This window comes from Pleurodeles waltl, chromosome 10 (assembly GCF_031143425.1).
Source record: "Pleurodeles waltl isolate 20211129_DDA chromosome 10, aPleWal1.hap1.20221129, whole genome shotgun sequence".
Lineage (NCBI taxonomy): Eukaryota > Metazoa > Chordata > Amphibia > Caudata > Salamandridae > Pleurodeles > Pleurodeles waltl.
In genome coordinates, this window is record NC_090449.1 from 453765416 (window position 1) to 453783134 (window position 17719).

The 17719-nt window shown below is 46.5% G+C and overlaps 1 protein-coding gene across 6 annotated transcripts in view; it reads left to right on the forward strand.

The window, feature by feature from the left end:
• SLC4A2 (solute carrier family 4 member 2) overlaps positions 1-17719 on the forward strand; it is a 2186615-nt gene that overhangs the window by 1754699 nt on the left and 414197 nt on the right. The gene's annotated exons all lie outside the window — the stretch shown is intronic.

Consider the following 17719-nt stretch of genomic DNA (forward strand, 5'->3'; position numbering starts at 1 on the left):
GTATATTTTGAATTACTCTGTCCGTGCGTCCTTTGCATCTGCTTTCCACATCATGCCTGTGCTGTTAGGGCCTGCAGTTGATTTGTAACCCAGTCCAAACACGGACCGACTGGGGAATCGATTCTTCATTGTTCGTAACCTTGTCCGCTAATTTGCAGTGTTTCCCTCGCACTGTCTGTTATTGGCTTTTGGGCGGTGCGCAGTCCGCCCATTCAATGTATTTAACACAGCTCCAAGTAACCATGCTGTGGGGTCGTTAGCAAAGTTCGTGATGTGAATTCTTTTAGCTGTCAGCGCACCAGCACAGACCCAAGGGCATTCAGTCTCGATCGCTCTTCCAGGTTCTGCCGCAGCTTGCATGTACCCAGAGTTCTCTTCCACACCTCACATTGGAGAGGCCTGCTACACCCATCACTGATTCAACTATCTGCAGCGTTAGTGGTGACTAGAGGCACATGCAGCCAAAAGCGCAAAAAGCTCAAAAGTATATAATGTTCAAGCAGCACAGAGTGCATATACTATTATGCCACTAGAATAAAAATTGAAAAAAGCACGCAGTTCCTGCTCACAGGGGCTGACAACCCTAGCACATGTAGTTTTCATTCAAAGTTACCCATGCAGAGGTGTGTCAGGTCACACAGCCCAAGAGCTGCAGAGCATTTCAGTGCAGTCACTGACTCGACTCGGAGCTGGTGCAGTAGCAGGGGCCCCAGTATGAAGTTCATTTTGTGGATCCGAATTCCTGGTGGTTCAGTCTGAGTGTGTAAGTAATGTCCTGAATAACCCGGCATACCCACGGACTCAGACGCTGGACACAGCTCACTTCATCCGTTCAACCTCTGCCATGGTGCAGATAGGTTGCCACATTACGTTTGGTGCTTATCTTGATGCTTTCGAGACTTTCCGGGTCTGAGGTGGGTCCTGATTTTAGAAAACATCTGCAGTGCAATAGTTCTCGCATTTGTTTGAGTTGTAGCTATTGGCGTTGTAAATGCATAACTGGACTTTTCTTGCCACATAAATTGGTCAACCCTGCAGCATAATTTGGTCCTCTTTGCAATATAATTCCAGTTGTCCTGCGTATAACTAAAGTACTTGCGTTTACCTTCTTCCTCTATATGCAGCATAAAATGAAAATATTGCCATTTAGCATCCTAATTTAAATCTGCCATGCTAATTAGAATAGAATACCCCTTTCAGCGCCCCACCATCAGAGTTGTTGGCTGGCTAACATTGCTCAAGAAGGCAAATTAATTTGTAACGAGCTTATGCTACTTAAAAACGTTTTTCTATTGAAACCTTAAAATACTGACATACATAAATAGCTCATTGTTTATTTTAGTGATCTTGACTTTAAAGGTACTTGTGACTGGAATACAGTCTTCAACATGTGAGCTTCAACTTGTCCTTGTAGCAGAGGCATCCTAAACACATACGTTTTCCAAGTGGCAAGCTTAGGTGACAGGAATCGCTTACGCAGAACATGGAGTATATGTCCTTAAGTATGAGCTCTCCATTTAAACATGCTAAACCTCAGAGTTCAATTCATTCTTGTACACCATTGCAACATCAGTTTGTTTTCACACTTCCGTAATATGTAAAACATGCATTGCTATGCCAGTTTATGTAGTGCCTTCATATGCAAAGCACAATTGCAACATCGGTTTCCACTTTGCCGCAGTAAACTAGCATTGCAAGGCAATTTATTCATCACACCAGTATGTGACAAAGTATGCTTGACACATTCAACAATGCCTCTTCATGCGAAGCACACATAACAATGCCAATTAACTCATTGCTTCAGTGTGTAAAATACACATTGCCATGTCAGTTGCCACATTTTCTAAGTAAATATGATTACAAAGCCAGTTTGCATGTTGCTCATTGCCCCTACATGACTGACCATGCATCGGTTTTCTGAGGGCCTGCAGTAGCTGAAACAATGTCTAATGGCTGGAGCTAGTAGAGACGGGGTTGTTTGAAAGAACTGCCCATGCCAGATCAATTGTCAGGAATTCCTACCTATGATGGACAAAGATCAGTCTAGTACACTGCGTTCTTTTTCTGCATACTATACACAATACTTCTGTAGTCTGTCACATGCCTTTGTTGAATGAGCGGACAATGGTGCCCCCCTCCCCCCAGTCTTTTAAAAAAGGATTACAGTGGGGCACAGATGAATTTTAGCTCCATCCCTGGGCTTTCTTGAGATCCGAGCTGAGATAGAAGCACAAAGTGTTAGTCGCAGAGAAAAGACAAGTGACCGAAAATCAAAGAGATTAGGGAAATGGACAAACTACTGTCTATTAATGAGAGCCTCCCAAGGCTCTGTACATAGTGTTGAAATGCACCAACCGGGTGCTTGCTGGAAGTACACTGGCTGGACCCAGACTGAGTTCTCTGGGCTCGGCACAGACCTGAAGGGGCGATGGGGAAAATAACTTTGAGGACAGTAACAAACAGCAAATCGGTGGGAGAGCATTGGAAACGCAAGACTGTATATCCAGCACAAGCCACCAACATAGAAAATTGACTTGCTTGCTTGTCCTCCACCACTGACAATTGATCACAAAATAGCCATCTTTCAAAGGAGTAGGAGAATGTTTATGAGTAGGATATTGTTTCAATGACGCTCACCGATGTAAATGGGCTGAAGGCAGCGCGTTATAGGTACCTGAGTGATCACTCTCCAGTGTTACTTGTTTGTAAAGCCACGGGGCATAACAGAGCACTCCCAGGTCTATGCAGTGCTGACTCTCCTGCGCTCATCCCTCTAGGCTGAAGAATAAAGCCGAAATAATAACAACGGGAACGGCATCTGTGAAGCGGGTGCTGCTCTGGGAAAAAAAAGCTGTGGGGCATGAGAGGGCACTCGCTTTTCTGAATATCTAATATGAAGCTGGAAGAATGGCAGCAACAATGGGTGCAGCGGAGGGTAGGGGATGGGTCAAACTGCGAATGGGGAATAGGTTGGGCGACGGCTCCCTACACAGAAAGGAAGCATTTTCAAACTTTTTGAAAAGACGAGCTCAGATTAAAAAAAAAGTTGGGAGCCAAAAGTAACAGAAAAGGACAGAAGCAAACACCTACATGTAATAGAGCCAGTCCCTATGGGAGGGATTCAAACACCCAAAGGAGGGACAAATACAACCAATGCACCATTGAAAAGCCAGGGTTTCTGAAGGCACATAAGAAGAACAAATTGAAATTGAGGGTCTGTGATGTGCGTATTCAAATCCTACAGAGTAGATTACAGCATGTCCCATCGAGACAGAGCATGCGCTGCTTAGTCGAGACCTAAAAAGGGCAACATCCTGTAACCCAGGTGCTACCGTCCAATTTCTTTATCAGATTCTTCTTTTTAAATAATAGGATGGGTCAAGTTGGAGTGGTTGATTTCTTGGGTGCAAGAAAATAAAACCCTTTCACAGGTGCAGTATGGCTTTACGAAGGAGTTGGGCACAATAGAACAGTGCCTTAATATTCATCTTCTTATGGCCAAGTATAAATTTCAGAAGGGTTCTCCCATCCATCTGGCATTCATGGATGTATCGAGAGCGTTTGATTGTGTCAACAGGCAGAAACTGTGGAAAATCCTTTTGTCTGTGGGCCTAGTTGCTGGGTTGGTTAATCTTCTGCGACTTTTACACCAGGACCGTAGGACAAAAGTTAGATATAGGCCTAACAGTGAGTGCACCTCTCTCTTTTAAGTAAATGGCGGTGTGCGTCAAGGGTGTGTTCTCATTCCAATTTTATTTCTCATGTATATCAATAATATAAAAAGAACCTTGGTCTCTGTAGAAGCTGACGTCCTGCGCATCAACAGTAGTGCCATTCACGCTTTATTGTATGTGGACGAAGGGGTCCTGCTGGCTAGAACAGCAAATGGGCTCAAGCAGCTGGTAGCTAGCTTTGTTGAATTCATGAAGGGTTTGGATCTTGAGAGAAATTGCGCAAAAACATTTATAATGGTTTGTGGACCTTAAAATACTAAGAGCCGCCCAGTGCACATAGGCGGGAATGCCTTGGTACACTCTTTTCAGTATTTGGGGCTGGAGTCTGATAAGATTTGTAACTGGCTTCTCTGTCTGAAAGGCAGGATGTCCGATTTCTTGCATTTAGTGGGAATTACATTTTCCCTAGCTGCTAATATCGGGAGAAACCCAGTTGCCCCAATACTTGAAGTTTATAAGAGGAAGTGCTTACCTACTGTGACTTATGTTATGTGGCTCTGGGGGCATAAAGAGCTTGGTTGTATTCAGGTGGAAGAAAATAGTTTTTGTCGCCATTTGTTGGTTGTCCTGCCATCTACAACACACTTTTCCACACATCAGGAGTTGGGCCTAGACTATTTACAGGATAGCATTAATGTAGTCCCCTTGGACCTTTGGTGCTCGATTTGGGCCAATAAAGAGGCTATACTTAATCAAATGATTATCAAGGACTGCCTCTCTGGTGAACTTGCCTGCTCAATCCCATGGCTGAGATACATTAAGGGTACTGTGACAGTTTTGAGCTGCCCTTATTTGTTTGACAGCCCTCATTTAATATCTAACAAGGATAAAGCCTGGTTTCAGGAATGTTTTTTGAAACATAGACAAGCAGCTTGGGAGGCTAATAAGGTAATGAAGCCGATTATAAGGGAGTATGGAATGGTTCAAATGTGGGGATTGCTCCACATTTGTTATATGTCCAGTATGTTTACGAGCGAATGTTACTGATCTAGTTTAGGTTGGGATCTATATGTTGGATGCTGTCTTTTCCACAAGGGCAGTTTTCTTCTGGTTTTCTCCTGGTGACATTTGTGCCTGCCCCTGTGACGAGCAATCCTCACAAACACTGCTGCACTTAGTCTTTTTTTGCAAATGTTTTATGTCTTTTACAAAACACTACTTGTTACCTTTATTACGAAAACAATAATTCACAAAATGTAGGATAGCCTTGCTTTTCCTTAAACAGCTGAATGACCATGATGAATATTTTACTGTTGGTTGTTTTTTAAAAGGTGTTATAGTTCACGTGAAATGCTGTAGTTTTAGCATTTTTTATGATGAATTGATGATTTGCCATGTATAACTGGGATTTGACACAGGATTTTTATTGAATGTTGTAATTGTATATATGGTTTGTTTTTTTAGGAATTCTTTTTTTGTATGTTTTCTTTTATGATCTATATTTATATGATTGAATAAAGAATTATTTACTTGACTTGGCTAACATTAGTGCAGTGTTGGTGTCATGGTTGCACTCCTTGTGGGTTCCACTCGAACTATGCTCCACACAGATCAGTATTGTGCAGTATTATGTATGCCGACATGGAGAATGTTCAACATGCAGCTGCCATGTTCGGTCAAAGGCCACGCCCCTTCTCTTGCTCAGCTCATAATCAGATTTGAGACTTTGTCCTACTTGCTGAGCCAAGGTAATAACTGTGCTCCCCAGCAGAGGGAGCAAAAGCCTTCCACACAGAAGGATCAATATCAGTGATAGATCCAGTTCCTGGGAGAGGGAAGGAGCATAGGGGAGATCTGCATCTGAACATTAACTTTCACACTACACCTGAGCTGGGAAAGCCTAGTCCCACTGAACAAAGGAGGAAGCATGGACATCAGGAGCCAGCACAGGAGGGGATCTCCTCTGAAGTTTTGGTGCAAAGGGATCGGGCAGTAATGTCAGGTAGAGGTGAAGCTGAAGCTCCCAGAGGAGTTCTTCACGCCATGTTGGATTATCCCAGAATGCTGTGTAGGAGGGTTGGGACAGGGAGGAGGGATGATGTTGCACCCTAGGATTGGCCAGGGTGCTTGACATATAGAACTCCCCCCCGCACCTCCACTATACACTTATTATAATCCCCTGCACAAGGGAGATGCACTGAAAAAATGTCCTGGACCTGTGAGCGATGACAACAGTAGAATGGCCAGTTGGAAAGAATAGTCCAACCTGGAAAGATGGATTAAGGACTTTGTCTCCAGCTGACACCTTGGACCAGATGGGTCTCTCCAGGGCCAGTGAAGCCACTGAGGACCAGTTAGGGTAAAACCTGGACTTCACCTCAGGTCTCTGACAGGCCACCAGCAGGCTATGGGGCCTGGGACTGTGTAGTATTTAGTAGTGTGTATGTAATAAATGCACTTTCCTTTTTTTTTTATCAGAAAAAGCACCGACTGGACAATAATTTATTGAGTGTTGGTTTTGCATGCCACTAATTGGATATTAGTTGTTCTTACTACGTTCCCTGAGTAGGACTTGGACAGCTCTGCTTTGCTATACTGAGAGATTCAAGTGCTAAAATGGAGTACTTGGTTCCCAGTAAGAAGACAATTGGGGTGGCTTTCAGCAAACCTATAAGGTTCACCTAGTTGGCAAGCACAACGTTCATCTTTTGATTAGGTAATGAGGGACCCCAATCAGCCAGCACACATGGCTCTTTCCGGACTTTTTTATTTTTTTAATTGCTTTTTATGCGTTACAAGGACAACAAAATAAAGTAACAAACGTACATTAATACAAGCTTTAATATTACATATGAATTACCATTAGTAACATTACTGTGAATGGAACATAATCAGATTTATTCTGACCAGTCTTGCCTTTCGCCAACATGTCCCAGTTTAGTGCAGATTGTGTATGCAGCCACCCACAGAGCAGTCCGTCAATTTGCAACCAGCCTTCTCAGCAACCCGCAGGTGATCACATTGGTCTTCCGTAGCACACCTGCTTGAAAAAGCAGCCATAGCTTCTGGGCACTGTCCAGTTCTTTTACAGACCTCTCTTGTTTTCAGCACAAGATTCCCCCCTCAACCATCGTACCCTTTACAGCAGCATATTTGCCCTGTCTGTGGGGGCTGGAAGTTGGTCATCAGCAGGATTGAGGGGTCATCTTAGTGTGTTGTCAGGTAGCGGTGTAGTGGCTCCCAAATATCTTGTGGCCTGGAGCTAACTGGCAGGGTTTCTGCATACACTGATAATTGTCCATTACAACAAATAAGGTCCGCCAGCCACTCCTTGAACTTTGGGGCATGCCCCCTCTCCCTGTGACAAGCAATTCTACGCATAGCCAGCAGTGGCACCATGGCTTTTAATCTCCTATACTGTGGCTTAATCTGCTGTGTGTACCCTAGGAGGGCCATCAATGGTGTAAGCTGAAACGTTGGCTTTAGCATTTCCCTTAACTCATTTTCTACATCATGCTAGTATTCACCTACGTAGCCACATCCCCACGGCAGAAGCAAAAAATCTGCTCCTGGCATGTTACACCTCTGACACCTATCCTCTTCCCTCAGCCCATATCTGTACCGTCTATGCGGCGACTGCTAGACACAACCCGTCTGGTATGGGTGCAACATTCCCTCCACGTGTTGTCCGTTAGATCTATCCCGAGCTCGGTTTGCCATCGCTGCCGAATCTCAAGGGTTCTCACAGGTGCTTCCACCTGTATAGTGTAATATAGCGTACTTGACGTTTGCATTTGCATCAGAGTATGTAGTGCGTTCAGTTTATGGGCTCGCTAGGGAACTCTGGGGTGGCAGCCTTCACATTGAGTCACAGTCTGATATAAAGGAATAACTCAAGGGGGGAGGGCGGGTATTCTGCAAAAAATGGTTCCTTAGTTTTAAAGGTGCCATTATTATAAAGATCACCTCATGTTTTGTAGCTTAATTTACCCAGTAATCGTCCGCATGCTGTTTCTTGTGTGACCAGTAGCAGGGGAGCATGCAAGAGTGACCAACATGGGTTTGTCCGCATATCATGCCAGGGTTTTCCATTCAGCTGCTGTGCATGCCACTGTATAATCCTTAGAACTAGGGAATTGGAGCAACATTCCCAGATATGATGTTGCAGGGAGCGGGCCATATAGCCCTCCTCTACCGCTACGTGTGGTATATACGGACCAGGTTTAAACCAATGGATTGCGTAGTGAGCTTGTGCACAATTGTAGTATAGCTCAAAGTTTGGCCCTTCAGAGCCTCCCTATGAAAAGGGTAGAGTGAGAATTCCCCAGCTTACACAGGGCTGCTTTTCCGCCTACGCCAGTCTGATCATCTGTGTGCATAATGCGTTGAAAAAAGCATGTATGGGTCGATATGGTATATTAAGGAATAAATAGAGTAACTTAGGGAGTATAACTATCTTCTTTAGGCCTAGGTGGCCAGCCATTGACAGCAGCAGAGATATCCATTTCGTTATCATATTTCTGTTATACTACCAAATTTTGCTGTAAGCTTTTCATTTTTGTCCGTTGTAACTCTAATCCCTAAATATTTATACTCTGTTGGACACCACTGTAGTGGATAGTTCAGCTCAAAGGGCATCACCTGCGATGTCAGTGGAGATATATACAACTTCCCCCAATTAATCCATACACCCAATAACCCCCCAAAACAGATAAACTCTTGTAGTACGGGAGTCAGACTACACTTTGGTTCCCTCAAGTATAGTGTAATGTCATCCGTATACATCAATATTAACAAATGTCGTGAGGGGTATTGGAGAGCATAGTCCCGGTGACCCTGTCTCAGCCTAGCCGCCAATGGCTCAAACGCCAGCGCAAACAGAAGTGGCGACAATGGACAGCCCTTTCTTGTGCCCCTACATGTGGCTATTGGGTATGATCCATTTATAGGCACCCTACCCATGGGCTCGGAATATAAAAGGGCTTAAAAATCTTTCTGGGAGTCCCATCCTCTGGAGGACTGCTGTTAGGTAGTCCCATTCAAGAGAATAGAGCGCCTTAGTGGCATCGAGGAACATGTCTACAGCATCTAATGCTGGATCAATATCATTTATCACTGCAAATAGTGTATGTAGATTGTGCAAGGTTGACCTCCATGACCGTATCCCTACTGGTCCGGTCGAACCAGGAAGGGGAGAAGTAGAGAGAGGCGATTTGCAATTACTTTGGCCAAAACTTTAACATTGCAGTTTATAAGTAACAGAGGCCTATAAGAGTCACAATCATCCTGTGGTTTCTGAGATTTCAGCAAGGCAAGTATCAACGCTTCTTTCATGGTTGGTGGGAGTATTCCTACCTCCCTGGACTCATCATACACCTTAATCAGCAAAGGGATCAGTAAGTCAACATAAGGCGTATAAAATTCTGCTGGGAGCCATTTGGGACAGGGGCCTTTCCAGACTGAAATTGCATGATCGCCTCCTAATTTCATCTTCACCCAAGTCCACAGCCATGAATTCTCGCTGGGTGTTACTTATCAATCTTAGTACTATTCGATCCAATCACTCGCCAAATTCCACTCGCTGCCGCCTTTGCATGCCATAGAGTTTTTCATAGTAACATGTAAAAGTGCTCTTTATGTTTGGGGTGTCATGATAGACATGTCCCTCTTACGACTTTATCTCTTGGATAGTATGTGACATGGATGTTTGGCGGATCGCAGTAGTTAGCATTCGCCCTGGTCTCTCCCCCTCACCATATGTATAGGCTGTTGCATATCTACCCTTATATAGCCGTTTTCTCTTCCTGCCATCTCCCTGTGTTCAGACAGTGGGGGTCATTATGACCTCGGCGGTCTTTTGAAAAGACCGACGAGGGACCGCCGTGCTGAAGACCACCAGTGGTGGCAGTTTTCCGCTCAGCGTATTATTACTGTTGGCAGCTCTCCGTCCTTTTTCGGACGGAGAGCCGCCAACAGCCATACTGGCGGGCGGCGGGGAAGTGGAGATTGCTCCACCGCCACGCCAACAGAACACCGCCCACCGAATCACGTCCTGTGATTCGGCGTGGCGGTGTTCTGTTGACGGTGTGGTGTCGGCGGAGCAGCCCCCATGGCCCCCGTCCCCTCCCGGAGGATCGACGGACCAGGTAAGTCGATCGTCCGTTAGGGGAGGGGGCGAGGGGGTGTTGTGTGTTGTGTGCGTGCATGGGTGTGTGCGTGTGTGTATGTGTGAGTGCGTGTATGCTTGCGGGGGTGTTGCGTGTTTGGGAATGAGTGCGTGTATGTGTGTGGGTATGTCTATGGATGTTTGCATGTATGTTTGAATGTGCATGTCTGACTGTGTGTGTGGATGTTGGCATGTATGTCGGTGTGTGTGCGTGTATGTCTGTTGGTGGTGCCTGCGTGCGTGTCGTGTGTGAGTGAGTGATGTGATGTTGGGGGGTGGGGAGGGGGGCCCTGCCACCTTTGGGGGGTGGCAGGGGTGGTGGGGGGTGTAGGGCAGGGAGTCCGGGTGGGGGTGGGGGAGACCCCTATCAGTGCCAGGGAAGGAATTCCCTGGCACTGATAGTGCTTACCGCCATGGATTTCATGGCAGTTTCAAACCGCATGAAATCCATGGCAGTCAGTCGGGTCCAAATACCGCCGGCGGTATAGTGACGGCCGCCGGGCTGGAGACCCAGGTCACCAGCCCGGCGGTCAACTCCGCCCTGGCGGGCGGAACGGAGGACCGGCAGATGACCATGGCGGTAACCGCCATGGTCATAATAAAAATAAAAAAAACGCCAGCCTGTTGGCGGTCTTATCGCTGCTTCTCCGCCTTCCGCCAGGGTCATAATGACCCCCCAGTGTGTCTTACATGGCCGCCAGCGCATCTGCATGGGCTGTTTTCCCAGTTGGCCCTCAAGTCGAGTCCGTTCATTCTTCATTTTCTGTAGGTCAGCACGGAGCGCTCGCTGTACTCCACAACTTTTTGAGATGCATATTCCTCTTATTGTGACCTTGAAGGCCTCCTATACTACTCCCAAAGAGAAAACGGAGCCAACGTTTCTGCTAAAGAAGTCTTCAGTTTTCTTGCCTCAGTTGCCCATGGAATAGTGCATCTAGCAAAACGTCAGGGTTCAGTCGCCATGAAGTCTTACAGCCAGTGTTTGTAGGCCAATTCAGGGCCAAAAGCACTGTAGAATGGTCTGAGTATGTTCTTGCCAAATGTCGTGCTTCTTTCACCCATGGTCCCGTCATCTGGTATAAGAGCCAATAGTCTATGCGGGACCAGCTGTTATGCACCCCTGAATAGAATGTACCCTCTCGGGCTCCGCGATTGCGCATCCTCCATGGGTCAATGAGGGAGTGCTCGTTCATTATAGGTGCGAGGTGTTTGGCAGCTGTGATATACGTGGTGGGGGAATATCCTGATATATCCTGCGCGGCATTCAATGCCACATTAAAATCTACCCCCCAGATCACTAGGCATGGTCCAATGTCTGCCATGAGTCCCCAAACCTTGTCAAAAAAGGCATAATTGTCTACATTGGACCCATAACAATTGGCTATAATTACAGGGTGGGATCTAAGAGTGCCCCAAACTATACTGTAGCAGCCATGTTCATCATTAATAGCTCCCTGAAGGCAAAAGGGAACCCCCCTGCATATAATTGTGATGGTGCCACGCGCATATGTCAAATAGGCAGAATATTGCATATTTGCAGCCCATTTTGTAGCGAATGTTGACCTCTGGAAGGTAGGAAAAGTGTCTCTTGTAACAGTGCTATGTGTATATTATGTCTTTCTAGGTATGCAAGTATATGCCTACGTTTTGTTGGGGCTCCCAGGCCTGGCACATTCCACGGCAAGCATCTCATTGCCTCGTAGTGGTGTGAATTGTTTGTGTCTGCAGTGTGTCAGTTATTCATGTATGTAGTGGTATGAATATCATATTGAATGACAACATGCTCTATCACTGTTTTCATACATTTCATTCAGTCATGCTGCTTGCGGATTTCAAGTCAAAACATACAACCTCCTAAACTACCCCAGATCCACATACTGCCCACTCTGATGGCCCAGTCCCACCATGTACATTTGATCTCTCCCTTTATTGTCAGTTTTCCCCACCAACTTAATACCGTTAGTTTAAGAAACCACAAGAGGGGTAACCTATGGGGGCTTCCAAGTGCCAGACCGAGACACCCTCATTTTACATAAGGGGTACTGGGCTAGATCAGTAACATTGGCAGATTGCCTATTACAGAATTTTATGTTGCACTATTTCAGTTTCTCTCGCCTTACAGCCCAATAAATCTCAGATATTCATGTGTGACTCCCCAGAGCGAGTATATCACCTGCCATCAATCTATGTCTGAGGTAGGCGACCCCAGCTGTGATTGCGCTTCTTTGGAATTTCTTTTCTCGAATGTCCATATCTACGTGTCACAGGAAATCTTGAGCTTGCTGAGGGTTTGCGAATATTTGATCTTTTCCCTGGTGGGTAATTCGCAACCCGGCCGGATATAACATTGCCTGTGGGATTGCCTGGCCAAGTCTCTGCTTTACAGCTGCGTACTTTCTTCTGGCTTCCTGTACCATAGAAGTGAAGTCCGGGTAGATGGAGATTGCATTACCCTCAAAGGGCAGCGTGCAATGCTCCTGTGCGAGTCGTAATGCTGTATTGTATCCCTTGTAGTTTAGGAGCCGTGCTGTGATTGGGCGCGCAGGGGTCCACGAGTGCGGACGTGTCATTAGCGATCTGTGTTCCCTCTCCACCATGAATACTTTGGAGAAGGATTCAGGGTCAAAAAGCGTGAACAGGAGCCTCTCGACATAGTCATCCAGGCGTCCTGTATTTGTTGAATTGGGTACTTCCATGATGCAGAGGTTATTGAGCCTTGAGCGCACTTCCAGATCTTCGTTTTTTGCAGCAATAAGCTTTAGTATTTTGTCCATATTGGAAAGCTGCTCTTTGTGTGAGTTTCCAGTGTCTCCAACCTGTGATATCCGCTATTCTGCTTCCTGCAGCTGTCCATCATGTTTCTCAAGTTTTTGTTCCATTGCATCCAATCTAGTACACATACTGTGCATTTTGGATTCAATCGAGGCAAGGGTGCCTTACATCACGACCAGCAGCGTTTTCATGTCAGGCTCTTCCTGGGGGCTGTAAAAGGCCTGCTCTTCACTATCCAGCGTGTGTTCAGGGAGGGTGTCATATTGCCTTACGCTGCTCAAATGGCAATTTGGTCTGCCTTCCCTCAGCTTTTCCCATATTTGCGATGTTGGAGTTTGCACTCTCAGCTCTGCTGCTTTTCCCCTTTGTCGTCCGTGCCTAGACGTGATGGAGCCTCAGCCAGCAAGTACACTCAGTGCTTATTCTACCACAACACAGTTCATCTGGGTATTGCAGCATCTGGGTTGAAACGTTATTATTTGCAGCTATTGTGCCGCTGCCTTGCCCTTTCTTCTTGCGGGCAGCTACGACTAGGTACAATGTTGGTGTTATTCTTCAGAGTCCAAGCCACGTAGCAGCCCCTCCCCGCTTGTGCTCACGCCAGACCTCTATTTGTGCGCGGGTTGTAGCGCTGCGCTCTTGCAATCTCACCAAAGGGGCACTCCCCCATATTCCTGCTGCAGGTCATTCAAAGACTGTGGGGGTCATTCTGACCCCGGCGGGCGGCGGTTGCCGCCCACCTGGAGGGAACCGCCATTTGGCCACCCCGCGGTCAAAAGACCGCTGGGGCCATTCCAACTTTCCCGCTGGGCCGGCGGGCGCTACCTCAGGTAGCGCCCGCCGGCCCAGCGGAAAAGGGGCCTGCAACACTGAAGCCGGCTCCGAATGGAGCCGGTGGTGTTGCAGGTGTGCGACGGGTGCAGTTGCACCCGTCGCGCTTTTCACTGTCTGCTAGGCAGACAGTGAAAAGCATGCTGGGGCCCTGTTAGGGGGCCCCTGCACTGCCCATGCCATTGGCATGGGCAGTGCAGGGGCCCCCAGGGGCCCCAGGACACCCGTTCCCGCCATCCTGTTCCTGGCGGTAAAGACCGCTAGAAACAGGCTGGCGGTAAGGGGGTCGGAATCCCCATGGCGGCGCTGCTTGCAGCGCCGCCATGGCGGATTCGCCCAGCTGGGGGAAATCCGGCGGGAAACCACCGGACCCGGTTTTCTGACCGCGGCTTTACCGCCGCGGTCAGAATGGGCAAGGAAGCACCGCCAGCCTGTTGGCGGTGCTTCCGTCACCCGCGGCCCTGGCGGTCTATGACCGCCAGGGTCGGAATGAGGGCCTGAGTCTGGGTTGCCTTCTGTATATTAGTTCTCACACACCTTCACCCGCTCATGCTATTGCTGTTTTGTCGCCGCCTTTCATTGAGATGGGTTAGAGGAAGTCCAGCACGGTCTGATAACGCATGTCACAGTTCGCACTACCTCGCATTGCTTCGCTGCTCCCTCCAAGGCATTTCCACATTACTTTCCTGTAGGTTGTATTTTCCCCCTGCAGATGCTCTCCGCCTCGCCACCTCATCCATACACTGCCTTGCAACCCGGGAGGGACTCAAGGCTCCTTTCCCAGCCTTATCCCGTCTCGCTGGCCAGCACTCACCGGCAGCGGTCACGGGCCATCCCCTTCAGAGCCACCATATTAGGAGCCCAGTGATCTCGCCCATCTGCTGACCGCTACAGCAGCAGCGCGTCGTTCTGTCCGTCGTCTCAGACCACAAGGGGCTCAGCAGGACCGTTGTGATCCGAAGGGGCTCATTTCTTCTTTCCCACTCCAATTGCGTGCCTCAGCAAGTGCTCACTAGCTGTGTCCGTGCCCTAGTTTCCTCACGTCTGCCATCTTGGGGGCCTGGCAGTATCTCCTTTCTCTTTTCTGTTTCAGTCCCACAACAATGTTCTGCCCAACATCTCCGATTGCAGAGGGCTGAGCAGGAACTGAAGCACCGGTCTGTGAAAACATTGAGCGCAAACAGCCGCTAATTATGTCATAATCTGATCCCAGGTTGCGAGAACCTCACAGGAGTGCAGCCATCTTGCGTGCTGGAACATTGGCCTCTGCCCCCCTGCCGCTTTCGGGACTTAAAAGGTCAGAGACTGGCTTGCCATTGACTCGCCTTCAGATAATCCATGTCTGGTGGGTTGAGCAGTAAATCTAATGATTTGGGTTCCAACTTCATTGATAATTCTGTTCTTCTGGTCATATTATGCATGAGGAATAGTGGGTTGCCGAGAGCAGTTTTTTCCGCTGTCTCAGTTTTACTGCAGAAGTTAAGCCCGGGAAGATTCATAGTGTGACATTCTCATACTGTATTTGCACCTGCTTTGTGTTTGCCCACATTATTACATCTCGGTCACAATACTTTAAGATGGGGACAATAATTGTACATAGCAGGGACTTTTGAGGATCGGAGCCCTGTGTGCCCTTTAAAATGAGAAGAAATTTCATAGGCCTATAGGTTTAAGATTATTCAGTATCCAGTGCCTGGTAACCAATTCAACAATTGGTTCTTCTGTTCATTTTGTTACTCCTACAATACAAATAGTGTTCCTTCTGCACATTTCCTCTGCATCTTTCAGATTTGCCTGCATTGTTGCTGTCTGTTTGCTGCCTGTCTACAATGGTGTGTACTTTTGAATTTTGTTCTCACTGTTTTGGGAGACTTCGTTTTGTGTGATTCTCTTTCTCATTTTCTTGAAATCAATTCTCATTGTAATTTTTGTGTCTCTCCCTGCAAGTAATACATCCTTTGTTGTTGGTTCTGGGTTGTCATTTTCTCCTCTGTTTGTTTTGTTACCCCATTGACTTTCTGTTTTATGGGTATGTTCACAGCTGTTTTGTGTTTTTTTTGCTCCTCCCCATTTTCAGGTTTGTGAATGCCTCCTCCCCTATATTATTATTACTTCCTGTTCGGTAAGAAAGAGGGAGGCGGTACTTCTGATTTTCTGCTTCTCCTCCAGGTTCAAAATTGTCTCACATAATCATACAAGTTGTCGGGGGGTTGCTTCAACAGATATGAAGGTGGAGTTGGTCACGTTAATCATTGTTGCCTCCCTCAGTTTAGCTCATCAGCCAGTATAACCAGTGAACAGTATGTTTTACTTTAAAAAAAAACTGTCTAGTTTTTGACATTTTGACTTTCCTCTCCCTCTTATCTGCGGTCCCTTTTATTTTTAGTTAAAACAAAACAATCTGTATGTACTTTCCCTCTCCTCACCAGTCTTATTAAGCAATATAGTGGGATTGAAAGTTGAGTAAATGAGACTTGCTGGACCCTCTAGTTGCTGTTTCCCATTTTCTCTTTACTGTTTTTAGGGTAGACCATCCACACAGGCACTGTTCCCTGTCCTCTTTACTTCTTTATTATTCGCTGGGTGAGTTGTGGATTCTTCCTCTTCATCTGGTCCAGTGTTTACTGGGCCTTGCTGCCAGAAGTGCCAGCTTATGATATTTATCCCACTTAATCCTACATCTCCTTATTATAGGGAATCAGTGGTTCTGGGTCCTGCCTTCTCCTGCTTTCTAATATCCCCACTCAAGGTCAAAGGTGGCATATCCTGTTGGAGGTAGGATCTATGTCCTCCTCACCATTGCCCAGCTCTTGTGGACCTCATGTCTCTGGTTTTCCCTCCATACTGAGCTGGGAGCCTCTCCATTGTTGGCTACCTCACTCTGGTGGTGGTGACGCCTCTTCAGTGTCAGCTCGGTCACTTTGGTGGGCCGGCGCCTCTGTCTCCTAGGAATGGGGCTTCTTGGTCTCATTTTCCTGACCCAACCCCACCAGGACCTCAGACTTCCTATTTGGTGCAGTTCTTTTTTACAGATGTTACAGTGTTGTCAAGCCCAGTTAGTGTCTCCGAAGGGAATCGTGCTCTGTTCTCCCATGGTCCACAGGCCACCTGGCTCTGTCCTCTTGCATCCCTGCTCTCACAACCTTGATCAACATAAAAAAGGCTGTGCAGTTAATCTGCACACACTCCTTATTGTGTGCTTTGTGGTGTGCAGTCATCATATTTGACATCAATGCAACCCCCTTAAATACCACATTTAACAAAATCAGAAATAATATACCTAAGTGACTGCATTGCTGCATCCTCTTTTTCAAGTATATGTATATCTTGTAAAATTTTAAGTTGTACTTATTTTTACAATGTCTAAATTACATATGAGCAAATTTGAAATTGCTGACATTACATGGAGCTGTAGCAAAAGCCCGTTTCAAGTCAGTAATACCTGCCATCAGAACTGAGCTAACATTTATTGTGAAGCATTTGGAGTAGGACATCGTTGGCAACCATTTTTTTGAGGTTCAATAGACCTAATAATCCTTTTGCACGGACAGCATTCTCGGAGCACCACAAAATAACCACAGAGAAAACATTCTTCTATTTTGAGAAGAGCTGATGAAGTAGGAGGAAGTGTGTCCAAGCACAATTGGAATGGGGTGGAGAATGTAAGCTTTTTTTTGGTCAGGGAGGCCAGTGTTGTAAAGCTCCTGTGCCCCACATGGAAACTGAATGGTTCCTCCAGTTAACAGGTTTGTATTAATGAACAATGCTAGCGCATCAGTTGCAACCTTGGCCTTCAATAGATAATAACATCATGATCGATGAAAGGAGCTCTCTAGTGCTCCCATGCTATCAGAGAATAGCTTGGGATAGCATGTCATCATCCAGTGAGACCGTTGTCCTCCTAAATATTACTGGGGAATGACCTAAAGTTGCTTGGTAGATGGAGTGGGGCCTAAATTTGTCTTAACATATCATTAGAATATGGCTGAGGTAGTATCTCACACAAACTGAATGTTTGTTCCTTCTGTGAAGAAGCCAAATGATCATCCAACTAGCTGCATGTAGGCTGTAAATGTGAGTTCAGAAGTGGGTTGTGATACTGAGCTTACATACAGAGAAAACCTTTAGTCCTGTAAGATCTGGTCACATGGTGGTTAAATAGTGCCAAGCATTCTCATTACAGATTGCTTATCTTTTGCAAAAGGCTGTTTGTGCAGGTATATGCCACAATATAATTACAGACTGAAGGCAGCTTCTTTACCCTGGTAATAGAGAA